General features: G+C 39.8%; 1 protein-coding gene across 3 annotated transcripts in view; it reads right to left on the bottom strand.

Moving 5' to 3' along the window:
- dph6 (diphthamine biosynthesis 6) overlaps positions 1-15,634 on the bottom strand; it is a 127,388-nt gene that overhangs the window by 10,283 nt on the left and 101,471 nt on the right. The window lies entirely within an intron of this gene.

The raw sequence follows: 15,634 nt of genomic DNA, 5'->3' as shown, positions 1-15,634 counted from the left end.
CACACAAAAAATCATGGACATGATTCGCACAGGTTAAACGGTCCTGAACAAAATAGTCACACTTGTAATGTTCGTGGTCAACAGTGAGCGCATTGGAAATGAATGTGAGACGAGTTTCCTCAAGTGGAAGCGTTCGGTTCACACACGCACGCGCACACACACACGCACGCACGCACGCGCACACACACACACACGCTCGCACACACACACACACGCACGCACGCGCACACACACACACACACACACACACACACACACACACACACACACACACACACACACACACACACACACACACGCGCACACACACACACACACACTGCAGCCGAACACACTCTCACTGAACGCTCATTTACTGAGATATCCGCTCACATGTGCAACACCACTCGTTTAGATGTATGGCTTTGGTTTTCTCAGTTTTAGAGTAAAACATGTTTTTGAAAATATATATTTCATATAAAATTGAAAATAGTATCTCTGCACATTTTCCATAATAAACGTAAAAGACGAAAAAAAAGCGTATTTATGTAAAAGACACACAAAACAATCACAATAAACTCCAGAGACTTATGGATTATAAATATATTTGATTCAATGTAAGGTAAACTGTATTTCTACATCTCTTTATACAGTGCAGAATGTTTAAAAGCAGCTTCACAGAACCAATGATGAAAACTTCATCAGATATGAGACTCATTCTAATTGAGCTCTAGAGAAGACAATAGTGTCATTAATCAGATCTGATAGTGTCAGTGCAGTATCAATAAACATTGCTTAATCCAATTAGAAATGGAGTGTGTGTGTGTGTGTGTATGTGTGTGTGTGTGTGTGTGTGTGTGTTGTGTATTTTTATGCTTCATTAGGTTCATTGACAACATTTTAGAGTCCAACTCCATTGGAATGAGCATTGAGTCTAGTGTGCTTCACATTAATGTATATTACGAGTGCTGTCTATGTAGGGTGCTCGGATCGCTCCCTTTACGGTGGTTAAGAAGCGGCTGTTATATTTTTGCAGGATCTTCCTAAAACAACAGAAGAACTAAATGTCCCCGTATTTCCAGCCAGGAATAATGTCAACAGCTGATGTTCAGTGGCTGTTGGTCACATGATTGGTCACATGTAGTTTGGGTTCAGCTCTACAGAAGTGTACACATCTACGACTTCTGCGTCGGAGAACCACGACAATGTTAAAAGTATGACTTGATCTGCATCTGTTCGGAAAACTTTCCTTCACTCCATCCTATGGGATTGAAGTCACTGATAACACTTTATAATAAGATTCATTAGTTAACATTATTTAATGTATTAACTAACCATGAGCAATACATTTGTTACAGTATTTATTAATCTTTATTAATGTTAGTTCATAAAAATACAGCTGTTCATTGTTTGTTCACAGTGCATTAACTAATGTTAACAAACACAACCTTTGATTTTAATAACTTAGTAAATTTTGAAATGAATATTAACTAAGATTAATAAATGCTGAAGAAGTATTGTTCATTCTTAGTTCATGTTAACTAAGGTAGTTTACTAATTAACCTTATTGTAAAGTGTTGCCAACTTTGTTAATGTTCTTTAATAAAAACATACGAGCGCAGAGATGAACTATAACAAAGACACACGATTGATTCCAGACACGCGCCGGTTGTTTTACACCATTTCACCACGAGCGTTTGTGATGGCTTTAAATGATGTGCAGAGTTAAAATCTTTATTCTTCGCCGGGCCATTATCGCCTCTCCAACATCTTTGTGTTTGTGTTCGGCACAATGCGGCCTCAAATCACACCGTCTCATCTGCTAATGGAGGACGAGCGAGTGTTTCATACAACAGCCGTTCTGCTGTGCCGTCGATAAGGGCAAAAACACTTAACCCCCTGTTTCAATTCTCTGGATCAATTTTCATCCACTCACATCCCACTCCAGCACAGCAGAATAATGACGGGTTACATACACTTTATTTTGAAATTCGCTCAAAAGCAGACGGCGAATAAATCAGAGAGGCTTTTCTCCCAATTTTCAGGCCGCGTCCTCGCCGTGACCCGATCGGCCAACGCTGCACTTACATCCAGATTAAACCAGCCCTGATTGTGTATCAACATCAAAACACTCTTCAGTGAGGCTACGAGTAAACAATAGAAGCTTTAAGTAGCTGTGTGTAAAGTGTTCACTCAGACGTCTTTAACGAGAGCGCTTTAATACGCGTTAGATTAGCACTTAACAGCGCGAGGAGCCGTGATGAAGGGGAGGCTGTTAATGGCCCTCGGGGACCGTAATAAGGATCCAGAGGGGCTCGTTCTGTGGGTTTAAAGGCCGACCCGTGACATCCAGACGCTTAAAACGCATCAGCGGATCCGCTTCATAGGGCAAAACCACCCAGGAAAGTTCTGTAGGCATGTGTAAAGGCTAGATGAGGTGGGGGACGCGAGCGGATGGTAAACACCATTATAAGGGAGTGTGTGAGTCGGGTCGCAGCGGGAGCTGATGGGTTCGGGACGATCAGCTGGTTCCTCTACATTTGCTGCCAGCATGAAGTCCTGCTGAGGAACGAGGGAAACACTGATGGAGGCGCTAGTACTGAACACCAGTGCGTGACTAGCAGTGTTGCCAGATCGGGACGGTGATTCGACTCGACAAAACACGGCCAAAACTTTAACTGACAAAATAATGTGATATAATTTTATTGTCATGTCAGTCAAGGTTTTGATAAGCACCATTCTTATCTCCATCCTTCCCTCGCGTTTTGAAACAAATGCTTCCCACGGGGGTCAAAATGACCCAAAGCCCCAAGAAAAATCTGCTTAATTATTACTTATAATAATGTGGTTCTGGCTCAATGCAGGAGGAAAAACTCATTTTTTGAGAAAACGGCATATAAAGATATGCACTGTAATTGAAATCTACAGACACAAATAGATAAAGTGCTCTAAAAGATACAATTAAAAGTGTGTTTTGGATGTTTTCTGTCCACTTGTCTGAAAAAAAAAAACACTATATGGAAAGCCAAAAAGCGCAAAATCTCAAAATTGACAGATGCATGAAAAATGTCCGTATTGTCTTGCCTTGAAGGTACAATATGTAAGATTTTTGTAATAAAATATCCAGAAATAACTCGCACATTGTGATATATTTCCTGCAGTTGTGTCCTTACAATATCCCAAAAGTTCCCAAAGATTTTTAATTACAGAGAAATCCCAATTTTAAAAAGTGCCCGTCCCTGTTCGCTCGTCGCCTGTCAATGACGTAATATCCGCGTTATCCCTGGTTTCCGCTCGTACTGCCATAGTAACCATGGCGACAGACGTGACAGCTGCATTACGTCTAGTGCACGCTCACGCTGTTGTTGTTTCGTTCAAACATTATGGATCATGGCAAGCGGACTTTGGGACTAAAGCAGAACTAAAACGAGGATCATTATCAGCGTGGCGTTTTCGAGATCCGAGAGCTAGCGTCCGCGGCTAACTTCCACTCGACAGAGACGCCGCTCTTACATGAGCTTTATTAGACAGGTGAGCAAATGTTCATAAAACGAATCGATGTTATATAACTCAACATGATGAAATGTTAAAATATGATCAGTATGTTATTCTAATGTTGATCTAGCGTACTGCTAGTTTCATATAGCAAACGAACTAACACAGAGAATAACATTCTAACTTTAACCCACTCAAATGTAGTTTAGTGTGATAGTGTAGACCGAGTGAAACAGCGCTGCGTTCCTCACAAGCTTCACTCGTCTAATAAACTTACGTGTGTGAGTAATTCTGCACTCGCGGGTAACGGTAGTTCGCTAGAATGAAATGACCTTATTCCTTTATATCCGCGACACTCGCGTGTGATATCTGTCTCTCATTAGCGATCGCGCCACTTCACACAGTCATGCTAAAATCATGTATTCACGCATCCCTAAACATTATTAGATCCATCGGCATGACGACCATAAGTTCCATAATTCCGCTTATGCGTCATCATCAGCGCCTTTGTTATTGTAAGAGGTTAGCCACCCCTAGCGGCGAAAGAAATTACATATTGTAGCTTTAAGGAAATATTAGAAAAGGAAAATCTATAACAATTTAGAAAATAGGGTGAAATTTAGGGTGATATAATGTCAATCAAGCTTGATAAGCACCATTTTTATCTCCTTAAAACAAAATGCTTTTCCATAAAAAGGAAAATGGAAAAAGGAAAACGGATCAAAACAGGGCAATAAATTAAAGAGAATTATTATATATGACTAATATGTCCAGGTGGAACAGCAATCAAAGACACTAACCCATGACTTTATCTCTTTAAAACACATGCAGAATATATGGACACATCGCCCAGATCTATAGGAAAGCACTGAGGATTATAGACTTTCTGTAAAATTGCTTTGAAACACTGTGCTTTGTGAAAAGCTCTATATAAATATAAACTTGACTTAGTCTGCATGCATAGATAATGAAAACAAGCCTAGTGAAATACAGTATATGTGCCGCTCAAACAGTATATCATACGAGCAATGCCAACGTCATGGGATCGATTCCAGGGAGTGAATGATGAAATATATACAGCCAAACCAGCATATATCACACACCTTCAACATTTCCCACATTATCACAGTTTATTCGCTATAGTTCAGAAAATAATAATAAACATGAGCAGAACTCAGAGTTATCAGATCAGTGGATATTTGACTGGTTTTGTCCGTCCTTCTGTTAGACTCTCACACATGAATTATGTTGAATATCTGTCAGCTGTTAAATTTAACTACACAATTAGATAATACCAGTTTAGCTCAACCAGTTACCAAGCAATGCTTCATGTTGTTCAGTCTGTGGTGTAAAAAGCTGCATTAGTTATTAAAGAAAAAACACTTCAGCAAAACATGATCAGATCAAAGTGTCCCAATCATTTTTATAATATTTACTGGTAGTCGCTGTATGAAGAGTTTTTGGGTATAATATGTCACAGTTTACTTTATTTCGCTCTCCTCACTTACAGAAATGAGCTATAGTGTCCTGCACACACTAAATTATATCTGGTGCTGAATAATTTTTGGTTTGACTGTATATACCTTGAAAAGTCATTGTAAGTCACTTTGCATAAAAGCATCTGTCAAAAGCTTTAAGAACTTCTTAAAGTTGCGAGGAGGTATTGCTATGATTGATCTGAAGTTTAATGCTCACTACAACCAGACGTTTCTGCTCTCCATAAACAACACATCTGCTCCTCCGCCAATTAACCCCGCAAACTCCATCACACACTCCATTACAGGCATTATGAACGCTCAGGCTGTTTAAAGAAGCACACGGTGGTGTTTCTGTCCGCTTCGCCGGCTCCATCTCCTGTAACTGGTGCTCTGATTGCTGGATGCGTGGTGAAGCCACTGGTAAACGCGATAAGTGCTTTATTGTTAATCTAAAGAAAGCATTTTCATCATTACACTTGAGTGCACAAATCCAGCGCCGCCAATGATGAGAGAATCAACAACTAAACTTACTGTACACACTCAATATTCATTCATGCAACTTATGCATTGTTAAAAAAAGATCCAAAATGTTTTACTTGGTTTGCACTGTAATAGTGGAATTAATTAAAAATCAGCGAGAAAAAAAAAGAAAAATGCATGTTATAGATCTTCCTTTGCTCTTTCCTAATGTTTCCTGAAGGCACAAAACACACTACGGGCAAAAACTGTGTTTTTTCATGCATCTGTCGATTTCGAGATTTTGGGCTTTTTATAAAGTGTTTTTTTTTTTTTCAGACAAGTGGACAGAAAACATCCAAAACACACTTTTAACTGTATTTTTTTGAGCACTTTATCTATTTGTTTCTTTAGATTTCAATTACAGCATGTATCTTTAAAGGCCGTGTTCTGTAAATGAGTTTTCCCTCCTGCATTGAGCCAGAAATCTCCACTTCAGTAAAACTTACATACATCAAACTTTACAGTTTTATTCTGAAGGTGATAAATAGAGAAATCCAAAATCCTCTCTCTAATAACCTTCATCTCTAATACATCAAAAAAACAAGACTTTTGAACCTGACTTCATCACAATGTTCAGATTTTTGTTCAAGAAATGTATGCAAATCAGTGCATATTTCATTAGATAATGCATAATTTGCATATTTAAACATAACATTTCAGAAAACTTGTAATACAATTTTTGTTTGCAATTATTAATGTAATCGATCAACTGGTGAAATATGGTGATATTTATTAGTTGTTTTTGTATTTTACCCTATTCAACTGGACCCATTTAGGCCTAAAACGCCTGCTAACAGAAGCCTTTTATGCCTAAGTACTTTTTTGTAAACCCTCTCCCAAAACCTAAGGGTTTCCAGAAATATTTGTCAAAATTTGTCAAAGCCTTCTAAAATCTTAATTTCTCAGGCTCTATAGCAGATAAAAACATGGAATTTGCATTTGAAAAAGCATTTGAGAGCTTACTTATTTTTAAAGGCTTAACAGTGACTACACACAGATGCGCGATCCGGTCTTAAAGGTAAACACACACAGATGCGCGATCCGGTCTTAAAGGTAAACACACACAGATGCGCGATCCGGTCTTAAAGGTAAACACACACAGATGCGCGATCCGGTCTTAAAGGTAAACACACACAGATGCGCGATCCGGTCTTAAAGGTAAACACACACAGATGCGCGATCCGGTCTTAAAGGTAAACACACACAGATGCGCGATCCGGTCTTAAAGGTAAACACACACAGATGCGCGATCCGGTCTTAAAGGTAAACACACACAGATGCGCGATCCGGTCTTAAAGGTAAACACACACAGATGCGCGATCCGGTCTTAAAGGTAAACACACACAGATGCGCGATCCGGTCTTAAAGGTAAACACACACAGATGTGTGATCCGGTCTTAAAGGTAAACACACACAGATGTGTGATCCGGTCTTAAAGGTAAACACACACAGATGTGTGATCCGGTCTTAAAGGTAAACACACACAGATGCGTGATCCGGTCTTAAAGGTAAACACACACAGATGCGCGATCCGGTCTTAAAGGTAAACACACACAGATGCGCGATCCGGTCTTAAAGGTAAACACACACAGATGTGTGATCCGGTCTTAAAGGTAAACACACACAGATATGTGATCCGGTCTTAAAGGTAAGCACACACAGATGCGCGATCCGGTCTTAAAGGTAAACACACACAGATGCGCGATCCGGTCTTAAAGGTAAACACACACAAATGCGCGATCCGGTCTTAAAGGTAAACACACACAGATGTGTGATCCGGTCTTAAAGGTAAACACACACAGATGTGTGATCCGGTCTTAAAGGTAAACACACACAGATGCGCGATCCGGTCTTAAAGGTAAACACACACAGATGTGTGATCCGGTCTTAAAGGTAAACACACACAGATGCGCGATCCGGTCTTAAAGGTAAACACACACAGATGTGTGATCCGGTCTTAAAGGTAAACACACACAGATGCGCGATCCGGTCTTAAAGGTAAACACACACAGATGCGCGATCCGGTCTTAAAGGTAAACACACACAGATGCGCGATCCGGTCTTAAAGGTAAACACACACAGATGTGTGATCCGGTCTTAAAGGTAAACACACACAGATGCGCGATCCGGTCTTAAAGGTAAACACACACAGATGTGTGATCCGGTCTTAAAGGTAAACACACACAGATGCGCGATCCGGTCTTAAAGGTAAACACACACAGATTCGCGATCCGGTCTTAAAGGTAAACACACACAGATATGTGATCCGGTCTTAAAGGTAAACACACACAGATGCGCGATCCGGTCTTAAAGGTAAACACACATAGATGCGCGATCCGGTCTTAAAGGTAAACACACACAGATGTGTGATCCGGTCTTAAAGGTAAACACACACAGATGCGCGATCCGGTCTTAAAGGTAAACACACATAGATGCGCGATCCGGTCTTAAAGGTAAACACACACAGATGCGCGATCCGGTCTTAAAGGTAAACACACACAGATGTGTGATCCGGTCTTAAAGGTAAGCACACACAGATGCGCGATCCGGTCTTAAAGGTAAACACACATAGATGCGCGATCCGGTCTTAAAGGTAAACACACACAGATGTGCGATCCGGTCTTAAAGGTAAACACACACAGATGTGTGATCCGGTCTTAAAGGTAAACACACACAGATGCGCGATCCGGTCTTAAAGGTAAACACACACAGATTCGCGATCCGGTCTTAAAGGTAAACACACACAGATATGTGATCCGGTCTTAAAGGTAAACACACACAGATTCGCGATCCGGTCTTAAAGGTAAACACACACAGATGTGTGATCCGGTCTTAAAGGTAAACACACACAGATATGTGATCCGGTCTTAAAGGTAAACACACACAGATATGTGATCCGGTCTTAAAGGTAAACACACACAGATTCGCGATCCGGTCTTAAAGGTAAACACACACAGATGTGTGATCCGGTCTTAAAGGTAAACACACACAGATGCGCGATCCGGTCTTAAAGGTAAAACACACAGATTCGCGATCCGGTCTTAAAGGTAAACACACACAGATATGTGATCCGGTCTTAAAGGTAAACACACACAGATGCGCGATCCGGTCTTAAAGGTAAACACACATAGATGCGCGATCCGGTCTTAAAGGTAAACACACACAGATGTGTGATCCGGTCTTAAAGGTAAACACACACAGATGCGCGATCCGGTCTTAAAGGTAAACACACATAGATGCGCGATCCGGTCTTAAAGGTAAACACACACAGATGTGTGATCCGGTCTTAAAGGTAAACACACACAGATGCGCGATCCGGTCTTAAAGGTAAACACACATAGATGCGCGATCCGGTCTTAAAGGTAAACACACACAGATGTGTGATCCGGTCTTAAAGGTAAACACACACAGATGCGCGATCCGGTCTTAAAGGTAAACACACACAGATGCGCGATCCGGTCTTAAAGGTAAACACACACAGATATGTGATCCGGTCTTAAAGGTAAACACACATAGATGCGCGATCCGGTCTTAAAGGTAAACACACACAGATGTGTGATCCGGTCTTAAAGGTAAACACACACAGATGCGCGATCCGGTCTTAAAGGTAAACACACATAGATGCGCGATCCGGTCTTAAAGGTAAACACACACAGATGTGTGATCCGGTCTTAAAGGTAAACACACACAGATGCGCGATCCGGTCTTAAAGGTAAACACACATAGATGCGCGATCCGGTCTTAAAGGTAAACACACACAGATGTGTGATCCGGTCTTAAAGGTAAACACACACAGATGCGCGATCCGGTCTTAAAGGTAAACACACACAGATTCGCGATCCGGTCTTAAAGGTAAACACACACAGATATGTGATCCGGTCTTAAAGGTAAACACACACAGATGCGCGATCCGGTCTTAAAGGTAAACACACACAGATGTGTGATCCGGTTGTAATGGGTTTTAAACATGCAGTGTTCTCTGAGTAGAAGGAATAAGCCTATGACAGAATCACAGTAACAACAAACGAGTGAAAATCATCAAGCGGCTTCGTTAATATTCCCGTCACACTCGTGTTCTGTCAACATCCGTACACTCGTGTTGTGTTTGCATTAAAGGGGTGATGAACTGAGAAATCAAATTTTCCTTGAGCTTTTGACATACAGGAGGTCTTCATACTATAAGAATATCCTGTAAGTTTCAGAACTGAAATCTTCCTTGTTAGTACAATAAAAGTTTTTATTGACACCAGGCTCAGCGAATGACAGCTTTTTCAAAGTGGGGATCTATGACGTCAAGTTGGATAAACCCCTCCTCTGCAAGAGAAGATCTACGCCTACTTCAACACGGCCTGTTTAGCAAATCTCGTTATGAAATCAATGACGCTGTTACACTGCACAACGAAGCTCTACCTGTATTTACGTCGTGTTTGCATTGTTATTGGGTGAAAAAGCATTCGTGAGTGTGCAAAAACTGCGTTGCAATAATGAGATCTTTATTCACGCGATCACCAGATCGTATCTGCTCAGCTCATCACTGCAACCTTTCATGTGATGGAATAGATTTAAATATAATGCTTTAAACAATACATTTAAAGATGTGTTAATCTTCTCGATAGCTGTAATAGTAAAAACGTAGTAGTTTCCGAGAGTTTCACATGTAATACTAGCTATTTTATATGCAAACAGGTCAGCCAATCACAGCAGTGGGCGTTTACACTGAAGTCTCACAGCAGACACGCCCCTTCAAATCAGAGGCTAAAATCAGGCTAGGAAAAATGCCTTTTATTTCTTAATTATGACAATGTTTGATGTAAAAATCATACTAACATTATAAGGGCACCCCAGGCAACATTATAAAATAATAATATAATCCAGTTCACGACCCCTTTAAAGCATGTACACATGTCGCAGTGTTATTCAGGTACACACACCTTCTGTCTGCAGTTTCTTACATACATGCATGTGAAACACAACTCTTCATGTGTAACACAACCCTTCATGTGTAACACAACTCTTCATGTGAAACACAACTCTTCATATGAAACACAACTCTTCATGTGTAACACAACTCTTCATGTGTAACACAACTCTTCATGTGAAACACAACCCTTCATGTGTAACACAACTCTTCATGTGAAACACAACTCTTCATATGAAACACAACTCTTCATGTGTAACACAACTCTTCATGTGTAACACAACTCTTCGTGTGTAACACAACTCTTCATGTGTAACACAACCCTTCATGTGTAACACAACTCTTCGTGTGTAACACAACTCTTCATGTGTAACACAACCCTTCATGTGTAACACAACGCTTCATGTGCAACACAACTCTTCATGTGTAACACAACCCTTCATGTGTAACACAACTCTTCATGTGAAACACAACCCTTCATGTGTAACACAACTCTACATGTTTAACACAACTCTACATGTGTAACACAACTCTTCATGTGTAAAACAACCCTTTATGTAACACAACCCTTCATGTGTAACACAACGCTTCATGTGCAACACAACTCTTCATGTGTAACACAACCCTTCATGTGTAACACAACTCTTCATGTGTAACACAACGCTTCAAGTGCAACACAACTCTTCATGTGTAACACAACCCTTCATGTGCAACACAACCCTTCATGTGTAACACAACCCTTCATGTGTAACACAACTCTTCATGTGAAACACAACTCTTCATGTGTAACACAACTCTTCATGTGTAACACAACGCTTCATGTGCAACACAACTCTTCATGTGTAACACAACCCTTCATGTGTAACAGAACTCTTCATGTGTAACACAACACTTCATGTGTAACACAACTCTTCATGTGTAACACAACCCTTCATGTGTAACACAACCCTTCATGTGTAACACAACTCTTCATGTGAAACACAACTCTTCATGTGTAACACAACTCTTCATGTGTAACACAACACTTCATGTGAAACACAACTCTTCATGTGAAACACAACTCTTCATGTGTAACACATCTCTTCATGTGAAACACAACTCTTCATGTGTAACACAACCCTTCATGTGTAACACAACTCTTCATGTGAAACACAACTCTTCATGTGTAACACAACTCTTCATGTGAAACACAACCCTTCATGTGAAACACAACTCTTCATGTGAAACACAACTCTTCATGTTTAACACAACCCTTCATGTGTAACACAACTCTTCATGTGTAACACAACCCTTCATGTGTAACACAACTCTTCATGTGAAACACAACCCTTCACGTGTAACACAACTCTCCATGTGTAACAGAACTCTTCATGTGAAACACAACTCTTCATTTGTAACACAACCCTTCATGTGTATTACAACTCTTCATGTGTAACACAACTCTTCATGTGTAACACAACTCTTCATGTGAAACACAACTCTTCATGTGAAACACAACTCTTCATGTGAAACAGAACCCTTCATGTTTAACACAACTCTTCATGAGTAACACAACCCATCATGTGTAACACAACTCGTCATGTGAAACACAACTCTTCATGTGTAACACAACCCTTCATGTGTAACACAAATCTTCATGTGTAACACAACTCTTCATGTGTAAACACAACTCTTCAAGTGAAACACAACTCTTCATGTGTAAAACAACTCTTCATGTGTAACACAACCCTTCATGTGTAACACAACTCTTCATGTGTAACACAACTCTTCATGTGTAACACAACCCTTCATGTGTAACACAACTCTTCATGTGAAACACAACCCTTCATGTGTAACACAACTCTTCATGTGAAACACAACCCTTCATGTGTAACACAACTCTTCATGTGAAACACAACCCTTCATGTGTAACACAACTCTTCATGTGAAACACAACCCTTCATGTGTAACACAACTCTTCATGTGTAACACAACCCTTTATGTAACACAACCCTTCATGTGTAACACAACTCTTCATGTGTAACACAACCCTTCATGTGTAACACAACTCTTCATGTGAAACACAACCCTTCATGTGTAACACAACTCTTCATGTGTAACACAACCCTTTATGTAACACAACCCTTCATGTGAAACACAACCCTTCATGTGTAACACAACTCTTCATGTGTAACACAACCCTTTATGTAACACAACCCTTCATGTGAAACACAACCCTTCATGTGTAACACAACTCTTCATGTGAAACACAACTATTCATGTGTAACACAACTCTTCATGTGTAACACAACTCTTCATGTGAAACACAACTCTTCATATGAAACACAACTCTTCATGTGTAACACAACTCTTCATGTGAAACACAACTCTTCATGTGTAACACAACCCTTCATGTGTAACACAACTCTTCATGTGAAACACAACTCTTCATGTGTAACAAAACTCTTCATGTGAAACACAACCCTTCATGTGAAACACAACTCTTCATATGAAACACAACTCTTCATGTGAAACACAACTCTTCATGTTTAACACAACCCTTCATGTGTAATACAACTCTTCATGTGTAACACAACTCTTCATGTGAAACACAACCCTTCACGTGTAACACAACTCTTCATGTGTAACAGAACTCTTCATGTGAAACACAACTCTTCATTTGTAACACAACCCTTCATGTGTAACACAACCCTTCATGTGTAACACAACTCTTCATGTGTAACACAACTCTTCATGTGAAACACAACCCTTCATTTGTAACACAACTCTTCATGTGAAACACAACTCTTCATGTGTAACACAACTCTTCATGTGTAACAACTCTTCATGTGAAACACAACACTTCATGTGAAACACAACTCTTCATGTGTAACACAACTCTTCATGTGTAACACAACTCTTCATGTGTAACACAACCCTTCATTTGTAACACAACTCTCCATGTGTAACAGAACTCTTCATGTGAAACACAACTCTTCATTTGTAACACAACCCTTCATGTGTATTACAACTCTTCATGTGTAACACAACTCTTCATGTGTAACACAACTCTTCATGTGAAACACAACTCTTCATGTGAAACAGAACCCTTCATGTTTAACACAACTCTTCATGAGTAACACAACCCATCATGTGTAACACAACTCGTCATGTGAAACACAACTCTTCATGTGTAACACAACTCTTCATGTGTAACACAACCCTTCATGTGTAACACAACTCTTCATGTGTAACACAACTCTTCATGTGTAACACAACCCTTCATGTGTAACACAACTCTTCATGTGAAACACAACCCTTCATGTGTAACACAACTCTTCATGTGAAACACAACCCTTCATGTGTAACACAACTCTTCATGTGAAACACAACCCTTCATGTGTAGCACAACTCTTCATGTGAAACACAACCCTTCATGTGTAACACAACTCTTCATGTGTAACACAACCCTTTATGTAACACAACCCTTCATGTGAAACACAACTCTTCATGTGTAACACAACTCTTCATGTGTAACACAACCCTTCATGTGTAACACAACTCTTCATGTGAAACACAACCCTTCATGTGTAACACAACTCTTCATGTGTAACACAACCCTTTATGTAACACAACCCTTCATGTGAAACACAACCCTTCATGTGTAACACAACTCTTCATGTGAAACACAACTCTTCATGTGTAACACAACGCTTCATGTGTAACACAACGCTTCATGTGTAACACAACTCTTCATGTGTAACACAACTCTTCATGTGTAACACAACTCTTCATGTGTAACACAACCCTTCATGTGTAACACAACTCTTCATGTGTAACACAACTCTTCATGTGTAACACATCCCTTCATGTGTAACACAACTCTTCATGTGAAACACAACCCTTCATGTGTAACACAACTCTTCATGTGTAACACAACCCTTTATGTAACACAACCCTTCATGTGAAACACAACCCTTCATGTGTAACACAACTCTTCATGTGAAACACAACTCTTCATGTGTAACACAACTCTTCATGTGTAACACAACTCTTCATGTGAAACACAACTCTTCATATGAAACACAACTCTTCATGTGTAACACAACTCTTCATGTGAAACACAACTCTTCATGTGTAACACAACCCTTCATGTGTAACACAACTCTTCATGTGAAACACAACTCTTCATGTGTAACACAACTCTTCATGTGAAACACAACCCTTCATGTGAAACACAACTCTTCATATGAAACACAACTCTTCATGTGAAACACAACTCTTCATGTTTAACACAACCCTTCATGTGTAACACAACTCTTCATGTGTAACACAACTCTTCATGTGAAACACAACCCTTCACGTGTAACACAACTCTTCATGTGTAACAGAACTCTTCATGTGAAACACAACTCTTCATTTGTAACACAACCCTTCATGTGTAACACAACCCTTCATGTGTAACACAACTCTTCATGTGTAACACAACTCTTCATGTGAAACACAACCCTTCATTTGTAACACAACTCTTCATGTGAAACACAACTCTTCATGTGTAACACAACACTTCACGTGTAACACAACTCTTCATGTGTAACACAACTCTTCATGTGTAACACAACCCTTTATGTAACACAACTCTTCATGTGAAACACAACCCTTCATGTGTAACACAACCCTTCATGTATAACACAACTCTTCATGTGTAACACAACCCTTTGTGTGCAACACAACTCTTCATGTGAAACACAACCCTTCATGTGTAACACAACTCTTCATGTGAAACACAACTCTTCATGTGTAACACAACTCTTCATGTGTAACACAACTCTTCATGTGAAACACAACCCTTCATGTGTAACACAACCCTTCATGTGTAACACAACTTTTCATGTGTAACACAACCCTTCATGTGTAACACAACTCTTCATGTGAAACACAACCCTTCATGTGTAACACAACTCTTCATGTGAAACACAACTCTTCATGTGTAACACAACTCTCCATGTGTAACAGAACTCTTCATGTGTAATAGAACTCTTCATGTGTAACACAACTCTTCATGTGTAACACAACTCTTCATGTGAAACACAACTCTTCATGTGTAACACAACTCTTCATGTGTAACACAACTCTTCATGTGTAACACAACCCTTCATGTGTAACACAACTCTTCATGTGAAACACAACTCTTCATGTGTAACACAACTCTCCATGTGTAACAGAACTCTTCATGTGTAACACAACTCTTCATGTGTAACACAAC

Source organism: Siphateles boraxobius, unplaced genomic scaffold, assembly GCF_051911475.1.
Source record: "Siphateles boraxobius isolate OS27281-9 unplaced genomic scaffold, OSU_SipBor_1 22, whole genome shotgun sequence".
Lineage (NCBI taxonomy): Eukaryota > Metazoa > Chordata > Actinopteri > Cypriniformes > Leuciscidae > Siphateles > Siphateles boraxobius.
Note: the sequence above shows the minus strand (reverse complement) of the source record. Positions and strands in the feature narration are given on the sequence as shown.